Here is a 6000-nt window from a genome sequence, read left to right on the forward strand (position 1 = left end):
ACGGGTGGGTGGGGGGATTCCCTGGTGTGTTTAGCTTAATTCCTATCTAAGGCACACACATACACACACATATGCACACAACAGACCCTTTTCTCAGGCGATTACAGCAGAATAGAGTTGCCATTGTAGCGTCAGTTTGCAGTGTGTGTATGTGTGTTTGTGTGTGCGGCTACATGCAACCCCATACTATTACGACGTTAGGGTCTGGCCACACGGAAGCCTCCGGGGATGACTGGACTTGGAGGGTGACTCATGAAAAGATGTATAGAGAAGAGAGAGAGAGAAGAGAGAGAGACAGAGAGGTGAAGGTGAAGGCCCATGAGGACCAGTCACATCCCATTCGTCCCCTCCCTTTGAGTGGAGAGCAAAGTGAGCAACAAACCCTGTAGACACCACCAAGCCTTCTTAGGTGTGTGTAAGTGTGTGTGTGTGTGTGTGTGTGTGTGTGTGTGTGTGTGCGCGTGTGTGTGCGCGTGTGTGCGCGTGTAGGAGACAGACACAAGATATGTGAGTCAGTTGAGCACAATTGACAGCAGGAAGTGCTTTTTTTTCTTCCTCTGAATATGGATGCAGGGAATATGACAAGACACATCCAGTATAGAAACATGGAAGAAGTTAGCTGGAAGGAATATGTCCATAAGGAATACACACATGTGTCCAATCTGCTGTTTATGTTGAGTTGATTTGTCTTGATGATGACTTCCAAATGTGTAGATTTCTTTTTAACCCAACACTGTTTAACTATAAATATTGAGGCAAATACATAGGCAAGGCAAGGCAAGTTTATTTATATAGCACAATTCAGACACAAGGCCACTCAAAGTGCTTTACAGGGGCAAGATTAGAATACATAAAACACATTATAAAACATTTAAAAGCGAATAAAAGAAGCAAATAAAATAAAAATTGCAGGTTAAAATGGAAACAAAAAAGTCTTCGGACTCGATTTAAAAGAACTGAGAGTTGCAGCAGACCTCAAGTTTTCTGGGAGTTTGTTCCAGATTTTTGGTGCATAATAACTAAAAGCTGCTTCTCCTTGTTTAGTCCTAACTCTAGGGACTGTAAGTAGACCTGTCCCAGACGACCTAAGGGCTCTGGACGGTTCATAACGTATCAGCATATCAGTAATGTATTTTGGCCCTAAACCATTTAGTGCTTTATAAACCAACATCAGTATTTTGAAATCAATTCTTTGAGTGACAGGAAGCCAGTGTAAAGACCTCAGAACTGGGGTAATGTGATCCACTTTTTTGGTCCTAGTGAGGACTCGAGCAGCAGCGTTCTGAATTAGATGAAGCTGTCTGATAGATTTTTTTGGAAGGCCAGCAAGGACACTGTTACAGTAGTCAAGTCTACTAAAGATAAATGCATGGATAAGTTTTTCTAAATCTTGCTGAGACATAAGCCCTTTAATTCTTGATATGTTTTTTAGGTGGTAGTAGGCTGATTTATTAATTGATTTAATGTGTTTCTTGAAATTCAAGTCAGAGTCTACGATTACACCAAGATTTCTGGCTTGGGGTGTGGTTTCTAACATAACGGATGTAAGCTGTGCGCTGACTTTTAATTGTTCATCTTTGGCACCAAAGACAATTACTTCAGTTTTGTCGTTGTTTAATTGAAGGAAATTTTGGCACATCCAATCATTGATTTGTTCAATGCACTTACTCAGTGCCTGTATCGGACTGTAGTCTCCTGGTGATATGGTTATGTAAATTTGTGTGTCGTCTGCATAATTATGGTAGCATAATTTGTTCTTATTCATAATCTGAGCTAGTGGGAGCATGTAGATGTTAAACAGAAGAGGCCCAAGAATGGAACCTTGGGGGACTCCGCATTCAATATTTGTCCGCTCAGATGTGAAATTGCCTATTGACACATAGTAGTCTCTATCCTTTAAGTAGGATTCAAACCAGCTTAGTACAGTTCCAGAAAGTCCAACCCAGTTTGCTAGTCGATCAAGTAATATGCTGTGGTCAACTGTGTCAAAAGCGGCACTGAGATCCAGTAAAACTAAGACAGAACTTTTGCCACTGTCTGTGTTTAAATGGATGTCATTGAGGACCTTAACCAGAGCAGTCTCAGTGCTGTGGTGTTGTCGAAATCCTGACTGGAAAACATCAAAGCAGTTGTTCTTTGCTAAGTAGTTATTTAGCTGTTGATAAACAGCTTTTTCAATGATTTTACTTAAAAATGGTAGGTTAGATATGGGCCTATAATTTTTCATGAGTATGACATAGCAATATTGGCATCACACTAGAGATGAAAAAGCCATTGTTAAGCTGATTGCTTAATAACTTCTGACAGGCCACTCGCCAAGCAAAACATTGCTATTGGATGAAATCCCAAGATGAGGTTCAGGGGTCAATGTCATTGTCCGAGATGTCGGCGCTTAATGACAGTGACTGGGTCACTCCAGAAACAGTGGAATAATAGCATTTATTTTTTTCATTTATTTTCAAGTCAAAACCATCCAAATTGTATTTCTAACTCCTATACAGTTAATCGCATCTGTGTGAATTTTATTTCTTTACTTTTTCATATCTAGTATCATTTGAAATGGAAGCTCTTTTTTATACTTTGTCTTCCATGCCTTCCCATTTATTCTGCAAATGTCACGTGAAGTTATTCTCCAGTTTTGTTGTTGCTATTGACGGAGCCTCCACTGAACGCACCGTCTGCCAACCTTTGATTGGTTACTTTGCCAAGCGAGCTAACGCTAGTTGAAGTATAGCATTAGTAATGCCACGGTGTGCACCAGGTGTCCGTCAGGGTTCCATTGCTGTGTGACTATTTTAGAGTAAAGTTTTTAATTGCTTCTTGGTGATGGCACCAAGTGGGGGTGTGGGTGTGTGTGTGTGTGTGTGTGTGTGTGTGTGTGCACGCGCTTGTGCGTATGTGTGTGCGCTTGTGCGTATGTGTGTGTGCATCCCAGCATCTTGCACCAACTACGCCAACTTTTTAAAGTGTGTGACCCAACTGAACGCTGGGAAACAAGGACCTGGTTTGAATCAAATCAGTTTTTTCTTCCTAGTTATCCTAGATCTTAAATACACCTGCACATTTTGAATATAGAAAAATGCACAAATGTTTAAATGTTTGTTAAAAAAATGCCTGTGTTTTTCCTCAGTTCTTCCAGCAGCATCCCTTTACTACTCGTACTCCTCTCCACTGAGGCATATTGATGCTGTGTGTGTGAGGAGGGTTAAGCCGTCGGTTTAGTGTCCGTGCGGCCGTGACATTCTGCCTGGCTGGCCTATAATTGACTCATCGCTGTGTGTATCAGTTAAACACTCGGCTTCACCTGCTTCGTATGTGTCAGGGGGGGGTTGATTGACAACCTCCTCCTAATGCTACGGGCTCTGCAATTTGAAACATGCTGGGACTTCTTCTTCTCTGTTTTTTTTCTGTTGTTGTTGTTGTTTTCTGGCAGGTACATGTTGAGTGATTTATTTTCCCCTCTGGAAGTCTTTGCACTTGGCTTTTTTTCCCCACACTTCGTCTTGTTTCCGTCTGCCATGTTTCTCAGTATGTTTGGCCTGTCAACTTTGTCTCTCTCCCCCCTTTCCCATTTTTCTCCATCCCTATTTCCATTTTTTTTTCTCCAGGTATCTGGATCCGGAATCTCTAGTTCACGTTAGCGGGGCGTTAAAAAGTTACAGCGCTCTTTCGGGAGGCCAGCTGGGGGGTCTCAGTTACTCCCGGAAAATGTGCTGCTCATGCTACAGGCATGCCTCTCTCTCTCTCTCCATCTCTCTTTCTCTCTCTCTCTCTCTCTCTCTCTCTCTCTCCATCTCTCTTCTCTCTCTCTCTCTCTCTCTCTCTCTCTCTCTCTCTCTCTCTCCATCTCTCTTTCTCTCTCTCTCTCTCTCTCTCTCTGCCTCTGGCTCTCTTTCAGCTGTCTCAACTCCTGTACGTGTACACACCCACACACACAAAAACACCCATGCACGCAAACACACACACTTTCACATGAAACCATATGTTCAGCCCTCCCCCGTGATCGGACCCCTGGTTACGGGAGCATTATCTATTTAAGGCCACTAACTCTGCGCATTAGATCAAGATTGGGCCCCTTAATGGCTAGTCTGGCTCAGCCCCCCCTGCTTCAATTAAAGGCCCACCCCGCCATGTCACACACACACACACACACACACACACACACACACACACACACACACACACACACACGCTCCTGTCAGAATAATATGATCTCACTCGCACCCAGATGTGATCACACATACGGTAAAAAATGGCACTCACTTCAAAAAATAACTTCTTTTCACATCACGACATTTTAAATCGCTTGGAAAAATCTACGCCGACTCATATACTGCTGGGAGCCAAGACAGTAAAGCAGCTCACAGGGTCATTATAAGCATGAGACATATTAAAGGTCCCATATTATGCTAAATGCACTTTTTAAATGTGTTCCAACACATCCATGGGTCCACGGTGTGCCTAGAGACTGCCAAAATATAAACAAAAATAACAATCTCTCCTGTTCACACTCTCCCCCTTTCTGAAACCCCCACCCCTCCCCCCAATATACTCCAGTCAGAATTTTCCCCTTTTCTGACCTCACAAACTGGAAAGCCAGAAGCTTCCACTGTGCAGCCCACACCCCTATTTCTTATTGGTCCACGGCCCTGACAGACAGAGGGCGAGGCGTATCTGGCTTCGCTTCCGGACAGGGGGCGGGGGCAGCTCAAAGATTGTATATTTACGAGGGGAGCTGCAGCTCTTTTTAAAAAATAGGCCATTGTGAGATTAGCTGAACATCAGCATAGTACAATAAATTATCTGAAAGTTTTTTTCAGCAAACAATTAAAGAAAAACGTATTAGGGACCACTAAGACCATATAATATGGTGTATAATAGTACCGAAAAGTGTATAATATGGGAGCTTTAACGCCTGTTTCATTTGAAAGAAGTAATGGTTTAGAGAATAGAGGTGTCTGTACTATTCTGAAATGTCGGGACACTTTACTTTAAACCACCTTTTTTGGGGCTTTTTTGGCCAAAAGTTTCGATTTTTGGTCTCCATTGCAATTTAGTGTCGAGAAATAGACCCTTTTAACAAACAATGATATAAGCCACACTTGTGAACTGTGCATTTATAAAAACAGAACACTTCTTGGTTACTTAGGGTCAGCTGAGGTTGACCCTTTTTTCCTCTCTGGAGAACTTCACCGATTGCAACACATTTGTTGCAAGTTGACAAGCCAAGAAGACTGCTGTGTCAAAAATGGCATGTGATGGCCACTGTGGGAGGTAGAAATCAGAGCCAGTTCAATCAACTTGGAGGAAAATGAAGGTGAATGCATATTTCTGTTGGTCCCTAGTGGCGTCTCACTATAACCTGAATTTATGCTTATGTTCTCAAATGTCTTTGCCAGGTTTCCTATTGTTCTGGCACTACAGTATGGACAAAGACTATATACAAAGCAACCTGAGATCTTCACTAACGGTAAATGTCTTTTTCAAAATGCCATATTCCAATTGTGATGAAGTGGGAGCCACTTGCTATTCTGGGCCCCATGTTTGTGTTTGTTTGTATGATGGAGGCAGCTTGGTGCAGTACTTAAGAGTTGGGATATGTTGGAATAATGAGGCAGGCCTTTAAATAATGAAACAAAGGATGTAGAGCATCAATTAAGAGCCATTTGCCGCCTCGCATCCATCCCATCTTCTTTCCTTGTGTGTGTGTGTGTGTGTGTGTGTGTGTGTGTGTGTGTGTGTGTGTGTGTGTGTGTGTGTGTGTGTGTGTGTGTGTGTGTGTGTGTGTGTGTGTGTGTGTGTGTGTGTGTGTGTGTGTGTGTGTGTGTGTGTGTGTGTGTGTGTGTGTGTGTGTGTGTGTGTGTGATTTTGTGTGTGGGTTTTCTTCTGTCTGTTTTTCAATTTTTTTTTCAAATACATCCCGTGCGCGCGCTTGCACATGTCCTTTCTGCAAACACATTAATCAAATGGAGGGAACATCACGCTCTCTCCTCTGATATG

The sequence above is a fragment of the Ammodytes marinus genome (assembly GCF_949987685.1).
Source record: "Ammodytes marinus genome assembly, chromosome: 24".
Classification (NCBI taxonomy): domain Eukaryota; kingdom Metazoa; phylum Chordata; class Actinopteri; order Uranoscopiformes; family Ammodytidae; genus Ammodytes; species Ammodytes marinus.